This window comes from Lissotriton helveticus, chromosome 7 (assembly GCF_964261635.1).
Source record: "Lissotriton helveticus chromosome 7, aLisHel1.1, whole genome shotgun sequence".
Taxonomy (NCBI): Eukaryota; Metazoa; Chordata; class Amphibia; order Caudata; family Salamandridae; genus Lissotriton; species Lissotriton helveticus.
Genome location: NC_136068.1, coordinates 1,749,730,252 through 1,749,754,386, shown reverse-complemented (window position 1 = coordinate 1,749,754,386; position 24,135 = coordinate 1,749,730,252).

Below are 24,135 nucleotides of genomic sequence, written 5' to 3'. Positions count from 1 at the left end.
TTAAATTAAAGAAATGAAGGCTGAATTGCCTACTGTTCAAACTTTAGGAAAATCTGAGGAGATTGTGAAATAGTCTCTGTTTTAAATAAATCAAGATTTTATTGAACGTTTTCTGTAGTGCTGGTGCTGTTGGTATCTAGTTGTAAACTCTATTGAGTGCTGAATTGGTAACCTGAGCCAAGAAATGCAACAAGTGTGCACATTTTCCACTGCCTTCGGCCGGGGTAGTAGCTACAACAAAAAGTCTCATTAAAGGGCCTTATCTTTGAATCAGATTATGAAATTGAGGAATAATTGATAACCCCAGGCAAAAAAAGCAAGAAGTAGGTGTGTGTATGTGTAGATGATGTGTTGATTGAGCGGAAGATAAAAAAGGTGAAAAATAAGAAAGGCTGCAGACGTGCAAAGTAGCCACTGCCTTGTAAGGGAAGTGGGTGTTTGGTTTTCCTGTTCATTATACAGACTGGGCGTTGGATCCGCAGTGTGGGCCTGAGAAACGGGTATCTCATCTAAGGAGTTAAGCAAGTGCACAAAGTACACACAATGTGTGGTAGAAAGGACGCAACAAAGGATGCAGGTGTGCAAATTATCCGCTGCCATTCAATGGATAGTAGTTATGAAGAAGTTTCAATAAAGGGCTTGGACTTTGAAGTTTAATTACTTGAAGAATAATTGACAACCCCAGCTAAACAAGGCTGCAAGTGAGCAAATTTCCCACTGCCTTCGGCCGGGATAGTTAATAGACAAAAAGGGCTCGATAAAGGGTCTACATTTTGAATAGGAATATGAATTTTAATTTATTTAAAGAGTTTTATATAGCGTGGCAAGACCCGAAGGTATCAGAGCGCTTTACATGAGAATCAACAATGTAACAGAACAAGTTCAACAAATTACACAATACATCAAATAAGCAACACAATTTGGAGGGGAGAGAAATGAGAGAGAGATGTAGTGGAGTGGCAGGGGAGGTGAGAAAAGGAGGATAAGGGAAGAGACAATAAGGAGAGATGAGAAGAAGTCTGTCCAAAGACCGACTGGGTAGGTGACGACCAAGGAGGGAATCCACGACCAATCTCCTCTAAAGCTAAACCAGGTAGCTCCATCAGGCGTCAGACAGAATAGTTCAGTCTCAATACATTGAGAGAGGAGAGAAGGAGAGACATAGAATAGAGGGAGGATGTAGGAGGAGAAGACAGGAGAGACGAAAGGAAGTGGTACACTGTGGTTCAACAATATAACAGAAAAAGATAAACAATTACACATTACATCAAACAATCAGCAATACATTAGGAGAGGAGAGAAGGGAGAGAGAAAATTAGTGCGGGTAAGAGGAGGCGAGAAAGTGAGGATAAGGGAAGAGACAATAAGGAGAGATGAAAAGAAGTCTGTCTAAAGACCGACTGGGTAGGTGATGACCAAGGAGGGAATCCACGGTCAGTCTCCCCTAAAGCTAAACCAGGTAGCTCCATCGGGCATCAGTCAAAATAGTTCAGTCTCAATACATTGAGAGAGGAGGGAAGGAGAGACATAACTAGAGGGAGGATGCGGGGGAGACGGCAGGAGAGACGAAGGGAAGTGCAACAATGTGGTTCAACAATATAACAAAACAAAATCAAAAATTACACATTTCATCAAACAATCAGCAATACATTCGGAGAAGAGAGAAAGGAGAGAGAAAAGTAGTGGGGGGTAGGAGAGGTGAGAAAGTGAGGATAAGGGAAGAGACAACCGTAGAGACGAAAGGAAGTCTGTCTAAAGACCGACTGGGTAGGTGACGACCAAGGAGGGAATCCATGGCCCATCTCCCCTATAGCTAAACCAGGTAGCTCCATCGGGCATCAGACAAAATAGTTTGGTCTCAAGTGTCGAGGGAAGAGGTTCACTGAGAAACAGGGTGGGGACAAGGGGCAGGTGATTGCAGAGGACAGAAGCTGGAAAGAGTAGGAGCGGAGAGGGGAGAGGGTTGGGGGACGAGAGAGGGGGAAGATAAGGTCAGTAGAGATGCAGGAGCATTTGCTCGAAGTACGGCTAGGTAGGTGATAGTCAAAGAAGGGAGTCTAAAGTTAATCTCTCCTATGGTTCGCGAGGTAGCGAGGTAGTTTCACCGTGCATCATACAAAAGTAGCTTTAGAGTTGAGGCCATAGAGTTGAGACAACAGAGTGTAGTGACGCAGGCTCCCGTCACCACCCACTGGAGTGAACACTGTTGTTATGTCGTCTTCTTCACTTCACTGTGGCACCCCTTTGGCTGTCACGTTACTAAGGTGGTTTCGGTTTCACTTTCCCTCCCAACTCCTACAATGTAGCTAGGCCAACGCTCACCAGGCTGACCTGCCACCACTCATCCCTCTGCGCAGTGTTGTGCGGTTAAAGTGCGGAGCTCCGCTCTTCTCAACATGCCTCAGGGTCCCCCAGTACGGCACCAATACTCACGGCCAGCTCACAGCTCCTGGTCGCCAACCCGTCGCAGCTGCTCCTGCGGTGCTTTCTGCTGCCTGCCGCCTACTCTGTGCCTCCTTTGTCCCAGCGCTTAAGATGAGGGCTCTCACTTTCAGTCGGCCGCCTGGGCCTAGGCTAAGCAGCGCTGCAATCCTCCCAGCAGTTTCTGCGACCGGGAGCGCCCCCTGCTCACTTCCGCACCTCACTTCGTTCTGCTCAGGAGGTCCCGTCCCACTTCTCCTAACCTCCAGAGTTGCAGAGTCTCACGCTGGCAATAAGCTCCTCAGCACAGCGAAGAAAGGCAGGAAGTGTGCAAATTTCCCATTGCCTTCGGCCGGGGTAGTAGCTACAACAAAAAGGCTTGATAAATGGTCTTGAGTTTGAATCAGGATATGAAATAGGTGTTATACTTAGTTTAGTTTTCACTGAGTTAGTGGTACGTGAAACAACAAGGTTTGTGGAGCTTGTGAAGATGTGTGGTTTGGTTAGGACGTACTGATAGTAATTTTTTTGGTCTTGTGCATTCTGGCTTAGTAAGGGCAATTGGCGATTTTGTGTAGTTTTGAGGGAGATTACTTTATTTGGTACTGTACTTTATACATAATGAATGAAGAATCAGTTAAATTGTGGGTGAATAAGGACATGTGGTGATGGTAGGAGGTAGCGGTTACCAAGACTTCATTTCTTGGTGGCATTAATTCAGCTGCACAATATTGGTAATTTAGTGTGTGTGAATGCAGTGGTAAGTGGTGTAATGAGTTAGTGGCACCTGAAGGAACAAAGTTCTGTGGAGTCTGCGATTATGTGTGGTCCAAGCAGGACGCATTGGTAGCAAAGTCTTTAAAATCAAGTTTTTTTTTATAAATATTGGTTTTCCATTCACAGAAGTTGAACTATATCTCCAAAAAGTTGGATATTATTTTTTTTTAAATAAGTCATGTTATTCAATATGGTCATTTGGTGATGATTTGTGGTGCACTGAGTTAGTAATACCTTTGGCGCTTAGGTTGAACGTACCCTGTGATGATACATGATCTAGGGGGGGAGGAACAGTAATATGTCATACTCAGTTTTAAGAATTTGCTGCATTCTTAAATGCACAAAGGCAAGCATTAAATTTGATACCATGCTTAGGTCATCAATAATGAGAAGTTTCATTTTCGTGAAGAATCTTGAAACTTCACAACACGCTTCTCCATATAGTTTGTGGTATTCTAATTTGTTGTCATGCTCCACAGGTAGTATAAGTAAACGATGTAATGTAGAATTGGATATGTTAACATTTGGTCATATTTTGAATATAAGGAACGTATTACAAATATGCAAGAAGCAATTCATTCTGATTATGGAAGTATTCTACAAGATATAAAAATTGGAGAAATGACTGAACATGGCAAAGTAGTTTTATATAGACGATTACTTTGAAATTTGTTTCTAAATTAAAAAATTTTTTCTAAGGTTGTTGGTAATTTAAAAAAAAAATGACAACCCCAGTGAAGAAAAGGAGCAAGTGTTAAAATATCCTACTGTCTTCGGCTGGGGTATTAGCTACAACAAATAGGCTCGATCAGGGGCCTTGACTTTGTATGAGAAAATGAAATTGAACAATAATTGATAACCCCAGCCAAGAAAGGCAGCAAGTGTGCACATTTTCCACTGCCTTCGGCCAGGGTAGTAGGTAAAACAAAAAGGCTCAATAAAGGGCCACGAGTTTGAATCAGAATATGAAATTAACGAATAGTTGATAACCTCAGCCAAGAAAGGCAGTAAGTGTCCAAATTTCCCACTGCCTTCGGCCGATGTAGTAAGTACAACAAAAAAATAAAGGGCCATGAGTTTGAATCAGAATATGAAATTCAAGGATAATTGATAACTGCAGCCAAAAAAAGGCAGCAAGTTGGTGTGTGTTATGTGCAGATGATGTGTTGATTGAGACGAAGATTAAAAAAAGGTGAAAAATTAGAAAGGTTGCAGCCACACAAAGTACCTAGTGCATTTTCAGGGAAGTGGATCTTTGGATTTCCACCTCATTATACATATAGGGCGTCACATTTTGTAGTGGGAGCCTGAGAAATGAATACCACATCAAATGAAACAATGTAAGTGCACTAAGTTACCACTGTGGGCGGTAGGGCTGAAAAATTACAACACCGTGCCCATTTCAGGGACTCTACTTTGAATTAGAATAATCCTTGGCAAAGTCAGCAAGAAAGGTAGCAGGTATGTGTGTTTGAGGTAGTGGGTGTAGAATAAGGTGAAAAGGAAGAAAGGTAGCACATGCTTAAACAACCCACTGCCTTATAAAGGAAATGGGTCTTTGGTTTTCCAGTCTATTACAGACTGTTAGTTGGATTCTGCAGTGCGATCCTGAGAAACTGATATCTCATCTAAGTAGTTAAGCAAGTGCACAAAGTACACACACTGTGCGGTAGAAACGACACAAGAAAGGACGCAAGTGTGCAAATTACCCACTGCCATTCATGCGTAGTAGTTACCAAGAAGGTTCAATTAAGGGCCTGAACTTTGAATTACTTGAAGAATAATTGATAACCGAAGCCAAAAAAGGTTGCAAGTGTGCAAATTTCCCACTGCCTTTGGCCGAGGTAGTAGCTACAAGAAAAAGGCTCGATATAGGGCCTCCACTCTGAATACGAAATAGAAGAATAGTTGATAACAATAGCCAAGAAAGGCAGGAAGTAGGTGTGTGTATATGTAGATGATGTGTTGATTGAGTGGAAGATGAATAATGTAACAAATAGGAAAGGCTGCAAAGTGACCAACTACATAAAGATCAGCTCTCTAAACATGAACCCGCACAAAATGAAGGTACTCATCCTCAGACCCACACCCCTCAGCCGACTTCTGCTAGCTGACTACACTGTGGACAGTACCAACACTTACCAACCATGTCCACAACCTAGGATTCATCCTCAACTCCTCCCTTTCCATGTGTAAGCAAGTCTACACTGTCTCCTCTTACTGCTATAAGACCCTCCACATGCTCCGCAACATTTACAAGTGGATCCTAACCAAAAGAAGAAGAACAGTGACACAGTCCCTCATCAGCAGCAAACTACACTGTGAGACAACACTGTACACAGGAATTGTAGCCAAACACCTACAACATATCCAAAAGACCTCCACCTGAGTGATTATCAATGTCCCTTGCTGCAGCCACATCACTCAGCACCTGATACACCTACTCTGCCTCAATACCATCATTAGGATCACCTTCTATCTCCTCACCATTACTTACAAAATACTCTACAACACCAGACTAATATACCTTTACAGATGTAATCCTGAAATGCCAAATTTTGATCTTGAAATTTTGGCTTTAAAAATATTGGGTAAGAATTTGGTAACTCTTTAGGCAAACGTTGCTTAAAAACTGATTAAATATCATTAGAATGTATCCAACCTTTCAGACATTTTAAATAAACAGTGTAATGTCCAGATGTTGTAGAAGGTACATCATGAAAAATAATTGCAACAGCTACAAAAGTTCTTCTAATATTGAAACCTGACCAGCTACAAAATTTTTAATTAAAGTTTCCAATTTTTTTATTGGCTGCAAAAGTGTGCAAATTACATAGTGTGTTTAGTTACACCAAAAAGGCTCGATAAAGGCCCCTTGTCTTTGAATTAGAATATGAAATTGAAGAATAATTGATACCCCAGCCAAAAAAGGCAGCAAGTGTGTGTACGTATGGATGATGTGTCTTGATCGAGTAGAAGATGAATAAGGTGCAAAATAAGATAGGCTGCAGATTTGCATACTACCCTCTGCCTTGTCAGCGAAGTGGATCTTTGGATATCCTTTTTATTATAGAGACAGGGTGTTGGATTCTGCAGTGGGAAGCTGAGAATTTACTACCACATCTAAGGAAGCAAAGCAAGTGCACTAAGTTCCCACTCTGGGCCATAGTGCTGAAAAATAACACCGGGCCCTTTCCAGGGCCTCTACTTTGAATTAGAATAATAGTTGGCAAATACAGTCAAGAAAGGCAGCAGGTATGTTTGTTTGTGCTAGTGGATTCAGAATAAGGTGACAATTAAGAAAGGCAGCAGACGTTGAAACTACTCAGGGCTTTGTAAAGGAAGTGGGTGTTTGGTTTTTCAGTCCATTACACAGACTGAGCGTCGGAATCCGCAGTGGGAGCCTGAGAAATGGGTATCACAACTAAGCAAACGATACAAGTGCAGAAAGTACACACACTGTGCGGTCTGAAAGGACGCAAGAAAGGACGCAAGTGTGCAAATTACTCACTGCCATTCACGGTTAGTAGTTACCAAGAAGGCTGAATGAAGGGTCTGCATTTTGAATTTGAATTACTTTTAGAATAATTAATAACTCCAGCCAAGAAAGGAAGCAAGTTTGCACATTTACCACTGCTTTCGGGCGGGGTAGTTTTAGAACAAAAAAACTTGATAAATGTCTAATAACTGATGTGGAGGACAGCGATGTTCCAGTTTCCTATTTTTGATGAAGTTGATAGACTATTTCCCGTAACACAAAAGTTCATCGCAATAAATGCATAGAATTTTAAGTTTACCAAATTCAAGATCAATATGTGAGTATGGACTGTTTGCTGAAGATGCTGTTGCAGCAGTTGATGGGCTTGGTGCAGGAGCAAGTGTGTTGTTGTGCAATCTCTGTGTTGCAGCTGAAGCAAAGTTGTTGGGGTGGAAGTTGTTTCTGTGTTGTACTAAATTTGCTGTACCAAAGGAGTATTTATTGGATTGATCACACCTTGAAAGAGTTCTTTGGCAAATTTTATAGGTTACTAATGGTGGTGGTGTTTTAGTTAGTATGTGTCTGGATTTCGCTGGAATCTTTATGGGACACATTAGGGCTTACATAATATAGAAATAATTTGTACTTAGTGACATCCAATTCTATTTTATGATGAACGGTTGAATTCTACATCCAACTTTAGGACTAGTGGGAGGGTAGCATTTTAAAGTATTTGACAGGTTACACTACATGTGTCCATGCAGTCAAAGAAAACTTAGCGTGGTTATGCATGGGCATCCTCTCACACAAAACGTAGCACTCAGTATTCAGGATTGCAAAACCTTGCCATAGGAGTGACTGATGAGTTTACATATGTGAGTGAGAAAAGAAAAAGAAGTATGTTTATTTTACATTAGTGATATACAGACCTGAAAGAGTATGCATATAAATCCATGAAATCTTTTTTGAAGGTATGGAAGAAAGCAGTAAAAGGGTGTTTAGAAGCAATACAGTCCAGCATAAAAAGTGCACGATTGTTCTTTTTGGTGAGAGTAAACACACCTTTTTGATTAGGACTATGGAATAGTGGTGTAACTATATCATAGATTCTATTGTCAGAATTCTACCATAGTGATAGTGGAATTACCACTACTTTTTAGACTACCATTAAACAATCATGTGTAGAGGAGCGGTATTGCTTCTTCACCTTTAAAGAGGAGGAAGATTTAAATTTATATTTCAACACCTAAACAAAATCATTTTTGTATTTCAAAAAGAAAATTAAGTAGGAATGTTAGAGGAAGTGTGGTCCAACTCTAAAAGGATTGTGCAAGTCGTGACAGCTGAATGAAGTTTGTGAATAGTTTTTTACATAATGTAAGCAGAAAAAGATAAGTAACAGTTACCTTTGGATTTAGAAAGTTAAGGTGGAGTCATCGACTGCATTCGAAACATTGGACCTGTTGAAAAAATAGTGAAAAGTAAGTTATCAGTAACATTGCATTGTTTAAAGGTCAATAGCTGTTTGAAATGAAATCTTTATATGTATTTATATGGTAAACATAATTATCTCTCATCACTTAGTGGAAACGTGGTAATGAGTCCATAAGTTGGAAGGGTGTATAGGTAGCTTTCGCACATGGTGTACGTACCTCTAAAACAGGGGTGTGGAATTTAATAAAATATCTACTTGTCCATTGGATAGGTTGCTTAATTCCCATAGAAGCCCATGTTCTGGTGTTAACGTGGGCTTCTATGGAAATTTGCAAGGGCATATTATGAAACCCATTATTGCGGCGTTAGCGGCAGTTTCCTGTCACTAAAGCGGCGAACATTTTAACAGTCTTCTTGATAATATGCCCCGCAGTTCAGAAATATTTTCTAGCAGTACTATGTCTTGTCCTACTTCTGTCAAATTTGTGGCAATTCATGAAAGCTGTATAGTTGTACTTAATGCAAGGACATATACCATGGGTGCACTTTTGAGACTTGGGCCCCAAATTGGGTCTGGCATTTACCGTGACCTTTTGTGTTTATTAAAATTCTGCCTCTCTCTGTATCGGCTGACTTCACTGTAAGTGACAGCATTCTTGTGTTTCAAAAAGAGCATACCAGGACGCAAAGTAATTTTTTTTAAGTGCTAGTAAGTACTGAGGCAGTGTGTGCTTTTTGAGACCAAAAACTATTTTTGCTTTTGCCAGTGTTTGTTATAATGGCGAGGGCCCAGCAGCTCCCCCACCAATAAGGTTTTAGAAAAACTAAGCCAAAACAATTCACACATTGACAAAACTAAAAAGCTAACCACCAATTTCAGACCTACTGGCTTTGTCAATGCTTGTTTATTTCTGTTTTCCATAATTTTATTGAAACTGGTTACATTGATTTTCCATAATGAATATTTGTGAGAATACTAGCATGCATCAACAAACACATGTTACTAAATGATGCAGAAAAGAAATGGTACCTTAAATTTTACAGTAGTTTAGCTAAATGTTGTTTTCCTGCTTTCATTTTGCTCACTTGGCCACTGGATTCAAGATAGTGTGGCTGATGAGGATTATGAATCCGAAACCGGTCCCAGGATTCTTGTTTCTGGTCCAGGGAAGACATGGCTTGGCAGTTCGGGCTGGACTGTTCCCATGAGTCACAGGGTCAGACTGATTTGCATATGGCCATGTCTGAACTGGGTTGGCTGAGTGAGCTAAAGAATGGTGATGGATTAAACCCCGATCAGTTGACTGGGAGTGAGTGTTTGATTTGCTCAAACGCTCCGTCCATCATCCCCTTTTGTATCGCTTCATTTTTAGATGAACATTTTATTTTGAAAGTAAAGAATCATTAATCTTGCTTTCAAAGTTCTGCAAATATTTGCATCAAATCAGAGAGCATTCTGGGAGCATTATCCATAGCCTCATATTGCTGTACTTTGAAAACCTGTGTACACTTTTTTTATACTGGAACCACTGTCAGTAGTGCAGTCAGAGCTCACAGCATTTACTTAGAGCGTTCACCCTAATAATAAAGCTTTCAATTATTAAACTATGAATACAAGTTTGAACAGCATCAACATATGGACAAAATGTTACCTTAACTGCAGACAGGGCCCTTCCTTGATCCATAATGTGGTACTGCAAACTGGTAGCCAAAGGTTTTGTTCTGCTTGGGGTTGGGCCTACTTGTCCCAAGGACAAAATACTCATAAAAACTTGTTGCCCTTGACCACAAACTGTATGTCTTGGGTGTCGGGCTATAGGAATTCCACATCCCTGCACTAAAAACACCCTTGCAAATGCCTCAGTTATTTGAGTGAGAGTTACATACTCAGCAAATGTGAACTGGAGAGAGTTAATGCGTTCTAAAGACTCCAAGGACTTTTAATAATTATAATGTTGTCTATTTACACTCATTGACGGTATTTACCATTAACTTTTGGACGTATGTTGTTGAAGTACCTAGGTTGCAGACAACACTTATTTTCAACAGACTGTAAATGTAAAAAAAGATGTACATTAGGACATCGTAACAGCAATACTAACAATTGAAAACTTAGTTTGCAATATATTATGTATGAGTCAATCAGCCTGATTCATCAAGCTGATTTGCGCTCGCAAAGGGCCAGATTCTGAGAATCTGGCCCTTTGCGAGTGCGATTTTTGCATTTGGTATTCATCAACCCAAATGCAAAAATCACTATTAGCGAAATCGCATATTTGCGAGGAATTGGATTTGATTTCTATTTGGTTGATGCAATTCATCAACCAAATAGAAATAGCGAAATCGCAATATTTGGTCTCAATTTACCACCAGGTCTGACTTGGTGGTAAATTGCGTAAATAGTGTAAAAAGCACTTTAGTGCATTTTTTTCTTTTGCATGTTACACACACACATGTCCTTTGGACATGTGTGTGCGCAACACCTGTTCAAATGTGCATTTTAGGGGTGCTACAGGGTGTCCTTTGGACACCCCTGGCACCCTTAAAATCGCTATCTGATTTGCGAGTAGCAAATTGCTACTCGCAAATAAGGGATACTCCCCATTCATTCCTATGGGCCTTTATGGACTCAACACCGGCCGGACCCCCGCCTGCCACCAGGCCACCCCGAAACGTACCCACGGACCCTTCACCTGCAAAGCCTGCATATTCACCTGCCTCCGGACCTGCACCGCACCCGCCAGACCAGACACCAGCAACAACCACCTCAAGTGCATCCTGCTTAACACCCCTTCTGTCCACAGGCACGCCGTCGAACTCTGGAACCTCCTCGACACAACATCACCAGACGTCGCCTTCCTCACAGAAACCTGGATGAATGCCTTCTCAGCCCCCGACATCGCTATAGCCATTCCGGATGGCTACAAGATCACCCAGAGGGACCGCGTCAACCAAACCGGAGGAGGCATCGCCATCGTCCACAGAAACACCATCCGAATCACGACCAACTCCGACGACATCCTCACCACCGCCGAGCACCTTCACTTCCAGATACACACCGACCCCAAGACCACCCTCAGAGGCACTCTCATCTACAGACCCCCGGGACCACGCACACAATTCAGCGAAGCCATCGCAGACTTCGTCAGCCAGCACGCCCTAACCTCCTCAGACTACATCCTCCTAGGGGAACTCAACTTCCACCTGGAGAACAACAATGACAGCAACACCGCCGCCCTGCTGGACAACCTTGCCAACGTTGGACTCAAGCAACTGGTGAACACCCCCTCCCACTTCACCGGCCACACACTAGACCCCATCTTCTCCTCCAGCAAGCACATCTCCTTCAGCCACTCCACTGTACTACACTGGACAGATCACAGCTGCGTCCACTTCAACTTCAGGAGAACCAGGACCCACCACCACCCGCAACATGTTCCCCGCAGAAGCTGGAGCAAGATCACCTCCGACCAGCTCACCACCTCCCTCAGCCAGAACCCTCCCACCAACACGACAGATCCCAACGAAGCAGCCCGCAACCTCACACAGTGGCTCACCAACTGTGCCGATGACCTCGCACCACTGAAGAAACCTCCCAGCAGACCCGGCAGCAAGAAAGCCTTGTGGTTCACAAACAACCTCAAAAACTCCAAGAAAACCTGCCGTACCCTCGAGAAAGCCTGGCGCCACGACCAGACAACAGAAAACATGACAGCCCTCAAGAACGCCACACCCAAACACCACTCGCTGATCTGCACCACCAAAAGGACAACATTCAAAGAACGACTGGACAACAACACCCACAACAGCAAGGAACTCTTCAGCATCGTAAAAGAGCTCTCCAACCCCAGCACCTGCAACAAACACATCACACCCTCGCAAGACCTCTGCGACTCACTCACCTCGTTCTTTCACCGCAAGATCGCAGACATACACAACAACTTTGGAGCACAGACCACGCACCCAACCAACGAACCAGCGCCCCCACCACCATCCTCTGCACCTGGACCTCCGGTCAGCACCGAAGACACCACCCGCCTGATGAACACCATCCACTCCGGCTCCCCAACCGACACCTGTCCACCCCACATCTTCAACAAAGCCGACTCCATCATCGCGCCCCAACTTCGGGACATCATTAACAGCTCCTTCGCATCCGCCACCTTCCCGGAGAGCTGGAAACATGCCGAGCTCAGCGCCCTCCTGAAGAAACCCACTGCGGACCCCAAGAACTTCCGCCCCATCCCGCTCCTCCCTTTTCCTGCCAAAGTCATCAAGAAGACCGTCAACAATCAACTCTCCGCCTTCCTAGAGACAAACGGATCCCTTGACCCCTCGCAGTCCGGTTTCTGAGCAAACCACAGCACCGAGACCACCCTCATCGCAGCTACCGACGACATCAGGTCCCAGCTCGACAATGGGGAAACAGCTGCCCTCATCCTCCTGGACCTCTCAGCAGCCTTCGACACCGTATGCCACCGCACCCTGATACAGCGCCTCAGCAACACCAGACTCCAAGGAATGGCCTTGGAGTGGATCATCTCGTTCCTCGCCAGAAGAACCCAGAGATTCTGCCTCCCCCGTACCGATCCGCAGCCACCGAGTCATCTGCGGCGTTCTGCAAGGATCCTCGCTCAGCCCCACCCTCTTCAACGTCTACATGAGCCGCCTTGCAGCCATCGCACGCCAACACAACCTAAACATCATCTCCTACGCTGACGACACCCAACTGTTCCTCTCCCTCTCCAATGACCCCGCCACCACCAGAGCCAGCCTCCAGGAAGGAATAAAAGATGTCGCGGAATGGATGAGGCTCAGCCATCTGAAACTAAACTCAGACAAGATGGAAGTCCTCATCCTGGGACCATTCCCCTCTGCCTGGGACAACACCTGGTGGCCCCCTGCCCTGGGCACTGCCCCCAAGCCAACGGACCATGCACGCAACCTGGGTTTCATCCTGGACTCCTCCCTCACGATGACCAAGCAAGTCAACGCCGTCTCGTCATCCTGTTTCAACACCCTTCTCCTACCTGGCGGCCAAGGCATGGAACTCCCTCCCCACCCACCTACGGCTGACCCAAGACCATCTCTCCTTCAGGAAACAACTCAAGACCTGGCTATTCGAGCAGTAGCGACTCCCCCTCCTCGCAGCGCCTTGAGACCCTAGCGGGTGAGTAGCGCGCTACACAAATTTGTTGATTGATTGATTGATTAAGTGCTGTCTTCTCTTGTGCAGTCCAAGGGTCCAGCAAGGCAGTCCTTCTTTTTGAAGTTTTGAGCCAGGGATCTGTGCTGCTGGACAGCTCTCCCATATGTCGCCAGTATTCTTGGGTGACAAGCAGGGTGACAACCCTGACCAATGAGGTACAGAAGTATTACAGATCCCTCCTAGAAAGCACTGTACTTTACAATCCTTTCTCCTGGAGGTTAAGATCTGGTTAAGCCAACCCACTGGTGTGGCTAACTTTCCATAACACAACCCTTCCAGACCCTCTGCTAATTCAATTGTCTGACTGGTAGTGCAGGACTTGGGGGTGAGCCTGTGTCCTTTCCTAACTGTAATTTTCTCCTTGAAGTCCCATTTGTCAACTCCACCCCAATCCTACCTTTTGCTCTGCAGCTGCAGATCTCCTCCCATCAGATGTCCATTGTGTCTATGCAGATCACTTTCATCAGAGCAGCTTGCCTCAGCCTGTCAGCGCCTGGCCAATCAGGGGAGGTTGCTGGATGGCTGAATTTTGGCACATCTGAAAAGTAAGTTTTATAACTATTTTTCTGTATTAGTCATAATACATTGATTTATCTTAGCTATTCTTTTAAGTATTTGAAATATATGTTTAGCCTACTCCTTTCAATACTTATTCTAAATGATTCCCATGTTAGCCCATGGAGCCAATGTACTACAATGGGGAAGAACAAAATGCTAGGTATTCCCTCACCAGGGCATATAAAACATCTTTTAAAATGTCCCTACTTATTTCTACAAGGCTCCCTACCCTGGGGGCACCGAGAGTAGACCTTAAGCGTAACTTATACATTCAAAATAAAGTAGTTTAAGATGATTAATATATCTTTAATTCAATAGTCAAAGTTGCATATAAATAAATGTCAAAAGCAGACTGCAAAGCAGGGCTGCTTTTAAAATGACAGCAGGCATTCAGGCAAAAAATAGAGGAGGGGAAACATGGCGGCAGCAGCAGGCTGAGCTGCCATAGTGCTGCAGGTTTGGGTGCTCGTAGTGTTTGGTTTTCTATTGATGAAGGTTCGAGGTGCTGAATGAGGAAATAAGGAGCCATATATTTTCATTACTTGCCTCTTTTTTGGGGGGGGTTTCTCTTTGGGGCGTTCGGGCGTGCTGTTTGCTGTTTGCTCCATGGTCCATTGGCTCTACGAGGTTGGTGTTCACCGGCCGGGTCGGAGCTGGGCTGAGTGGAGCGGAGCGGCGGATCCGTTTGGAGCTCGCCCTTGTTCTTGCGGCTGTTGTTGTTTGCTCCGCGGTCCATCGGCTCGGAGCAGTTGGGGTTTCGCCGGCCGCCTGGGTCGGAGCGAAGCAGAGCAGAGCAGCGGATTCGCCCTTAGCTCGCCCTTGCCCTTGCAGGTGTTTTATTTTTGGGTTTTTTTCTGTGGCCCTTTGGCTCCGCAGGGTCGGCGTTTTGCCGGCCGGATCGGAGCGGCGGATTTGGTTGGTCCCACCCTTGTCTGCACTCTTGCGGGGCGGTCTCCAGTGTTGGTGCTAGCAGCCCCGATCCTCCATGTGTTTCGAGGAGGCGGCTGCTTCAGGTTTGCTGCTCAGACAGCAGCAATGTTTGCTGCATTGGGGTTTGGCCGCCCTGGAGCTCCGTAAGGGGAGGCGGATTCAGAGCCTTCTACAGATTACCCGGGGCTGCGTTGAGGAAGCTGGTGACATCAGTTATACGGAACCTCAAGGGCAGCAGGCGGAGGGAGTCTGTACTGTTGAGGTGAGCGCTGACCAGGGGGATGAGCAGGGGAAAGAGCACAATGTACTGGTTCATCTACTTCCACCAAAAACGGGTCCAGCAATACGGAGGAAAAGAAAACGAGGGGCTAAAGCGAAAGTCTACCCCAAGGTACGAGAAGTACATGCTGAGGGTGTGAGTGACCCCCCTTCAACAGTTAAAAACTTAAGACCAGGCTCTACTGGTGGCATAAAGGGAAAAGGCTTTGTGCCGAATTTGCAGACTAAATCTCAGCCTGGATTACACAAAGGATTTGAAGAGAGAGTTTCTCCACTAGCAACAACTAAGGGTGTAAATATCTGGTTACAAGGCTTGAGTCACAGTTCCACTGAGGTTGAAAGCAGCAACAAGAGCAAGCCCTCCTCTTTTTTAAGTGCTGAAGTTAAAGCCAAGCGCGCAAACAGGGGCAAGTCAGCAAAAGTCACCAAAGCTGCTATCTTGGGCTCAAGCACAAGCGTAAAAATTACGCCTTCTTTAAGGTCTTACTTTAAGCTGGTCCCTCAAGTCCTTGATCTAGCGAAGGAGCTACTGTTATCTGAGCCTAATATTCCCCTATTACCTGCCTCGGTCTCAACTCCTGCCTCTCCTTCTTTATCTATCTCAGAGGGTATATACTTGGTCAGGGTAATATGTCTTCTAACAACATGACCGCGGAAGCTACACATGAGCGAGATAATGGTATAGAAGCTAAGAGGAGGCCAGTGGACCAGGTCGATCAGGAGGAAATACAGCAACAACCGTTGCAGGCTCCAGAGACTCTGGCTGTCTTAGATCTATCAGATCCGGGGGTGACTGTACATGATGGCTTGGCTTCATTGGCAATTGGCCCATAGGGAGAGTCTAGCTCCACTTCGGATGAGATCTCATTAAAATCTATGTATGGTTCTCTATCTTTGGATATAAAAAAGGGATTCGAGGTTTCTGCAGCCAACCAGTCAGAGATAAGGAACTTTTGCGAATCCCTGGACAACAAAATTGACGGTCTCAACTCCAGAACTACGGCTTTAGAGGAAACTGTGGCGGAACTTTCCTTACATTTATACCAGGCCAAGACAGATATCGTGAACCTTAAAAAAGAGACCGCGCACTCTTGGAGAGAATGGAGACGTTGGAGAATAACGCGAGGCGTAATAATCTTCGAATTCTTAACGTTCCTGAAGAGAGTGAGGGCTCCGATATAAAACAGTACATTATCACGCTCTTAAGGTATTCGTTACATCTTGAACAGTCAGTGGAAAATCTGAGTTTGGATATCCAAAGAATTCATAGGGAGCCTTTTAGGAAAAATCCGCAAAGATCAATACCTAGGAAAATCCTAGTCAACTTTCATACCTACTCCCTTAAAGAGATGATCCTTAGTCAGGCCCTTAAACAAAAGTCTTTGAGTGGTAAGGGCTTCAACTTCCAAGTAAGGTCAGATCTTTCTAGGCCAACTCTGGATAAACAATGGGAGTTGGGGAGGAGACTGGACGCCTTTAAGCAGTTAGGCACCTCCGCTCAGCTTAAGTTCCCAGCCGCATTAAAGATCATGTGCAACAATAAAATGTACAACATCAGATCAGTTCAAGCAGCAGACGACCTGTTATTGGTTTGGTGTAATAAGGATGGTCCACCAAGTTAGGCGGGGGCTTCTATTGATTTTAGAATGGTTCTCTTTCCCCCTCATTTAAAATGATACTAGGAATACTAGGGATAGTTGCATTGGGATTTAATTTCTCCTAAATGATTTGCTGTTGTCTACCTATCTCTCATTATGAATTTAGGAACTCTAGAGAGAATAAACAACAAGAGCTAGGAGCAGTAGCAAGCTATATGAAATCAAAGGGCAAGGCTCCATACTCTACTCTATAAAAAAAAGGGGGTAGAATAAAGAAATTCTAGAATCCTCTTAAATATCTTTTAGGTATCTCGAGCTCTCCTACAATTTTCATCTCCACAGCGAGTGCTCAGAGGGGGAACTATCTTCTGGGCATGCTCCAGATAGATAGGGAATGGGTTTCCCTGGGGGGAGGGGAGGTAGTATGGGCCACGGGGTAAGTGGGTGGGTTTTGCAAGGAGAAAAATAAAAAAATATCCTCATTTCTATTCTGGTTGTACCGGACTGTTTTTTTTGTATTAAGGTGATCTTCGGCATGGTTATGTTAATCTTTTGTGTTCTTTTCCCAGTTGAGTATGGCATTAGTAGGGTGGCAGGAAAGTGGCAGCTCTTCTATGAATAATCTGCGGATTCTCTCCTGGAATATCAATGGCCTTCGCACAAGCCCCAGAAGGGACAAGATTCTGCAATATCTTCGCGATTGCGATGGGCAGGTAGTTGTTATCCAGGAGACCCACTTGGTAGAACTAGAGTTGAGTGATTTGGCAAAGAAGAATCCGTGGATTGATTTTTTCATTACTACAACGTAATCAATGAACAATAGAGGAGTCGCAATTTTGTTTAAAAAATCTTTAAAAGCCCGACTGGTATTCAAATTAACAGATCCAGGTGGTAGATGGGTCATCTCCACAGTTAGTATTGTGGAGCACAAATCAATTTTGTGGGATATTATGGCCCGGATGTGGATGATCCTTCTGCTTGGAATCTGTTTTTTCTCATTTGCTTTCTGTTCCAGAACCTATTATATTTGCGGGCGATTTTAATATAGTTCTTGACCCCCTTTAGGATAAGTCCCCACATAACCGGGCATTGACCCCTTCTAAAACCAGGTCTCTCCTGTAGGCCAACATGAAACAGTATGGTTATTTAGACATCTGGAGGATATTATCTGGGCAACAGATGGGTGATTCATTTTGAAATTATAAATATCGACATCAATCCAGGATTGACTATATTTTGATTAGTCAGTCATTGAAAAGCGTGGTCAAAAATATCACATACCTCCCTTCACATCTGTCTGACCATTCAGCAATATCATTGGTAATGGCAGGTTTCCCCCAAGTTGTTCCTAGAAGCTGGTCGTTCGATTGTTCTTTGCTTTCAAGACAATATGCAATTCTTTTTTTGGTAGAGAAAAGCAAGTGTTTTATGGATCGTAACATTGGCACGGCCACTCCAGGTTGTGTATGGGATTCCTTTAAGGCCATCCTTAGGGGCCAAATCACTAGCAGGGTCTCCCATATGAGGAAGATGTACAGAGAGGAGGTACTCTCGAGTGAGGCATAAATAGTCAGGCTTCAAAGGGAAATTGACCTACAATCATCTGCCTTGCCTATTTTACTGCAAGAACTACAAAACAAACTGGTCAGAGCTAAGGGGGATTTGGACTCCGTGCTGAAGGCACGTATATTACAAAGATGGGAAACCAGTAAAATCACTCATTTCCAATATGGTGAAGGTGCAGGGAAACTTCTGTCTTGGAAGTCTAAGACCGATCAGGTCCGCAGTAATATATGCTTGATTATCCACGATAATGTAGTTTACACTTCAGATGAAGAAATTAGAACAATCTTCCGATCCTTTTTTCAAAATATTTATAAGGAGGATAAGTGTATTAACCAGGATTCGATTGTTGATTGGCTAAACATGATCTCCTTGCCAACATTGACCTCCGACCAATCTGCGTCTCTAGATCAGACGATTACTCAGGATGAGGTCAAGAAAGCTATCATGAACAGTAAGTCTGGGAAGGCGGCGGGTCCTGACGGCCTTCCAGCTGAGATCTATGGGCTTCTAGAGCAGGCGATAGTACCATATTTGACCTCCTTATTTTTAATCAGATTCTTCAGGAAGGGATTTCACCACCAACTTCCTGGGATAAAGCCTCAATAACTTTAATCTTAAAACCTGGCAAATCAGCATCTTCTTGCGGGTCTTATCATCCAATTTCTATCTTAAATGCGGACTATAAAATCTTTGCTTCAATTTTGGCCAACGGGCTGGGCATGGTCGCGGGTGACATTTTACATGAAGACCAGAGGGGATTTATTAGGGGTCGACAACTCTTCGAGTTGACTTACGACCTAATAGGTGCAATTGATGCTGCATCATCTGCTGGGCTGCCTTTGGCTGTTCTCACGTTGGATGCAACCAAGGCCTTCGACAGGGTGAATTGGTCATACCTGTTGGGGGTCTTGGGTAAGTTCAATGTGGGAACAGGATTTAGCAGAGCAGTTAGCCTACTTTATCAAAACCCTTCAGCCTGCCTCTTGGTTAATGGATCACTGACTGACCCTTTTTAACATCACTAGGGGAACACGTCAGGGCTGCCCTCTCTCCCCCTCCTGTTCGACTTATACATCGAACCCTTTGCCCAACGGTTGCGGGAGGATGCTAGCATCAAGCCTTTTAGGTATGGGGGGATGGGAGAAGAGGGTGGCCCTGTACGCGGACGATATTCTGATTTTTTCCTCAGATTTAAGTACAGCACTCCCTTCTGTTATTAAACTGGCCCTGGACTTCGGAGCAATATTGGGCTACAAGGTTAACGCCTCCAAAACTGAGATTATGACCTGGAACCATAATGATTTAGAAGTAGGGGTTCAGCCCTGCTTAAAAATGCGTTACTTGGGTATAGAAATCGTCCAAGATAGTAATAAAATTGTTGAGACCAACTTCTCTGTTAAAGCGAAAGAATGTCGGAGACTTATGAGTTATCGGTCATCATTGCCTCTCTCTATTTTGGGAAGGGTTAATCTCACAAAGATGAGCATATTGCAGAAGATCACCTTTTTGTTTAACACAATACCTCTTTATTTTGAACCGTCACTTTTAGTCAAATTACAGAGTGACATTAACTCATTCATCTGGGCCCAACGCAACCCTAGAATTGCCTGGAAAAAACTGAGGGGTCGAAGGCAGAAGGGTGGGCTAGCAGCCCCAGATTTTCAATTATACGCATGGGCATTTTAACTCACCCATTCCTGTATGTTATTGAAAACACCCACCAACTCCGGGATTGGTTGTATGTTTAGTGCCATGCTAAGTGGGGCGAGGTTACCACATGATGGGTTTCTTTCTAAATTTGGGGACCCCAAATTTAAAATAAAATAAAACTGAAGGTCGTGCAGGGCATGGCTAGAACATGGAATCTGTCGATGGGGTACTCTTACCTTGGGAATCGTTAAGTATTAGAACAGGCTCTAATCTGTCAAGGTTCAAGTACTTAGCAAGTTTGGCTCATGCGCAATCTACCATTAAGTTTAGACCCCCACTAGGGTTTGGTAACCTTTTAGAGTCTCAACTTCTAGATAAAACCCAGGCAAAAAAGGAGATATGCTTTTGGTATCACTCAATGTTGGAGGAGATTGATGGCGAATTTCAACTGCCTGATAACATCTGGGGGAGTTATTTTCCAGAACTCGATGTGGAAAGTCTTTGGCTTAGTTCTTTTCAGATATTATGGGAAATAGTTAAACCAGCGTGGCTCCGAAGAAACAATCTTTTCTCCCTACACAGGGCTTACTACTCGCCGCAAAGGCTTTCAAAATTCTCTGTAGATCGACCGGTTGCCTGCGCAAGGTGTGGGGCAATAGCGGCTTCGGACTTATACATGTTTTACGAATGTCCTTTATTATCTCAATTTTGGGACTCTTTAAGCATTTCACTTTCAACCTCCCTGGGTCGCCAGATCATAATAAATCCTGTACTGGTAATCTTTGGAGTTATGGAGGGGGTGACGGATTCTCCCAAATATCTCCTCTTCTACTCTATGCTTCTGGCAAGAAGAGAAATTTGTAAAAAATGGACTCCCTACCACGATCTCTTTCCGATTGGCAGAATTCAATGTTACAGATCTCAAAACTTGATCTATTGAGATCAGGAAACCGAAACTAGAGAGCCTTTTGGCATCTTCTGAAGTGGAACCAACTCTGAATCATATGTTTTTTTTTTCCCGTTTGGTCCAATGATTATGCTGCCTTTGGAATCCTTTGTTTCTTTCTCTGCTGGCATACCCTGACCTGTTGATCTCGATCTAATGGGAGGAATACCTGTGCAGCAAAACAGTGTCCTTATGGTTGCGGACTGTGGGCCCTTGAGATCGCGATTTCACTGATTAGGTACCCCTGTTATAATACTGGTCTACCTATCCAGTTATCTGAGGCAGTGTGTCGCTCTCTATTTGACTTTATAGGTGCAACCAGGGTAGTCAATGAGGACCAAAACAAACAAAAAAAAATGACTGCAGGCAACACAGCGGTGCACACTTAAGTGCATTAAATCTACTGGGCCTCTAAATCTACATGCCCTACCATATACCGGGACTTATAGGGAGGTTGTCAGTACCAATTCTAATTATACCTAATTATGTTGTACTTTTAATCAGAGCACAGGTCCTGGGTATGGTTAGCAAAGGCCAGGGCACATTCATAGTCAGAATACCAGCATCCAATAGTCAAAATGTGGCCCAAAAAGTAGGGGGGCACTGCAAAAAGCACTGGTTTCTCACAGGACTGCTGCTGTGCATCCTTAATGTAGGACCCCACATCTCATTGGAAATGCTGCTGCTTGATCCATCCGTGATGTGGGATTTTGCATCACAGCTCCATGGAACAGCTGCAGCAACACACAACCTCATTGTAGGACCTTATGTCACTACTCCACAGCTGCTCAGACCTCCTGTTGCACAATGCATTCTCGATGCAGGACCACACATGTCAGCCCTGGACCACTAATGTGCAACACATCCTCGATGGGTGACCTCACAACATTTTGTAACCTGACTGTTAGGTACTTTGGGGCTCATTATGATGGAGGGTGGACATTAGTCCGCCTGCCATCATAACAGTGATGGGACCGCCCACCAGACATTTGGCAGTCCCACCAGTGCAGTATGGTGGGCGCATCCTGGCCTTTTACCATTCTGCCTGTAGCACTGTCCGCAATGGTAAAAGAGCATGCACTGCATTTTCCTGCACAAAATGGAAGGCACCACACGGTGCCAGCTACTTGGTGCAGGAAAGTGCAGGGGAGTACCCCCCCAGTGCACCCCCCACACTCCCAACAGATGGGGGCCCGCAACATTTCCCCAAAGCCAATCCCCACCAGCCATTCACCATGGAGAGGGCTCCACAACATCCACATCCTAATATGGAAGACGGTGCCTGCTAGGCACCACCACCATATTAGTGGTCCAGCTCCACCCGGCAGGCAATCATAACGATTGCCACTGGCGGAAAAGTGGAGGATAGACTTTGCGTCCGCCGCAATACCCAACGGCATCCTAATATGGCGTTGGGGGTAAACAACATTTACCACGAAAAGTTTTTCAGGGAATCACAACGTGGTTGTTACAACGACCCCATTATCATTCCGCATACCATTACTCTGCAAGTTGGAAAAACGACTTGCGGGGGGGGAGGTGTTTGATTTAAAATCTAACACCTTCCCTAGTGTCCGCACAGACTGGAGTTGGAATAGTACATTTGTTACGCCATCATAATGAGCCCCTTTGTCCCCCCGACATACCCTGTTTTCTATATCCGGACAGCAATTGAATGTGGTCAATCTGAACTTGTGAGTTTGTCTCAGTTCAGTGTGACCAGATAACCACAGATGGCGATTTGTGCTTTTCATCCCTATTCTCACTGAAATCTTTACAATTGCATATCTCTAGTTCTAACAATTGAATGTATTCTGTTTTGGAGACAATTTATTACATTTTACTGTATGTTTCTAAAACGGTGTAGGATTATTCTTGTGTTCTGTTTTTACTGTATTACTAATTAAAGTGCTGCATAAGTATTTTACACATTGCCTCTAAGTTAGGTCTGACTGATCTGTGACAAGCTACTGGATGGTTAAGCACAGGTTAATTTGGGGTTTGCTTGCTTTTCACCTTGACAAGAATTGTGGTTGACCACTCGACTAGTAACCCAGTTTCCTACAACTGTGACTGACATTTTCAAATAGATGACTCTAACCCTCCATTCGAGATTACAGTAGCCAAGTAGTGCAGCAAGGACAGGAGACTGTGCCTAGTTTGCGCAGTGCAAATACCATCCTAATCTTCCTGAGCTATCATGTGTGACATCAGTCACATCATTTTCTGCCTTGATAACAAGAAGTGCTAAGTTCCGCGAAAATTAAAGGTGTAGCCAAGCATATTACTGGAATGGTCCCCTAGACACAGCAACTATCACTTGGCTTCAGCCATTTTTATTACTCATCTCACCAAAAGAAGTGTCACCTTCTATGGTCTGGAAAATACTAGATAGACCGAGGGGCCTGTCTGAGCTGCTAAGAGACTGCATTGGAAGCTAGCCAAAGGCAAGTTGCCAAAACTAATTCTCAGAAAGGGTGTGTCAGTGCACATAATACATTACTCCATGAAGCCGCTGATAGAGATAAGTGCATTGCTTCTGGACAGCCTGTTCTTTTAATAATGCATTGGGTGGAGTGATGGTTGAGAGACGCGCCAAATCACTGACCAGCGGAAAATAATGAGACCGCCACATCAGAGCTCAGGCAGGACCTCACCTCCATCCACTGAAACTGAATTAATACAATGGCCAGACAATCAGATGTAGAGAAGGACTGAAGAACTGCTGAGACCCAGATCTTCTGCACTGCCCAGCTCAATACTTTCTCCAAAACCATGCAGGTGTTCCTCATCTCTGCCATCTTTCTCGCTTCTGTGATCACCAAAGGTGAGACATCTGCTGATTCTCAATATTTTTAGTTTACTACATAGAACTCAGGATCACATAGTCGAAAAGAGAAACTTTAAAGTCTTCTGCCAAAAAACAACTCTTATTGACACAACAAGAAAGGTCAAAACAGTGTATGCTTACAACATGTACCTGAGTGCTAAATAACCCTACCAGTGAGGTACATGCCATCTCATCCTAGCAACATTCTAGAAATGGGGAGGGGACCCTCTCCCTGTACATGTTTGATAATGAGAATGCACAGGGAATAAATTCAATTATGAATACATTCAATAATGGCATTGGAGTTGTTTCATGTACAAGTTATTGCTACCAGTATACTGCATGGCTTCTGTGAGAGTATAGGAGAATGAGGGGTAAAGTAGAAAAACAGCATTTCAACTAACTGATTGCTTTCAAACGTTTTACACACAGATGTTTTTTAAAAGACGGGTATTTCCA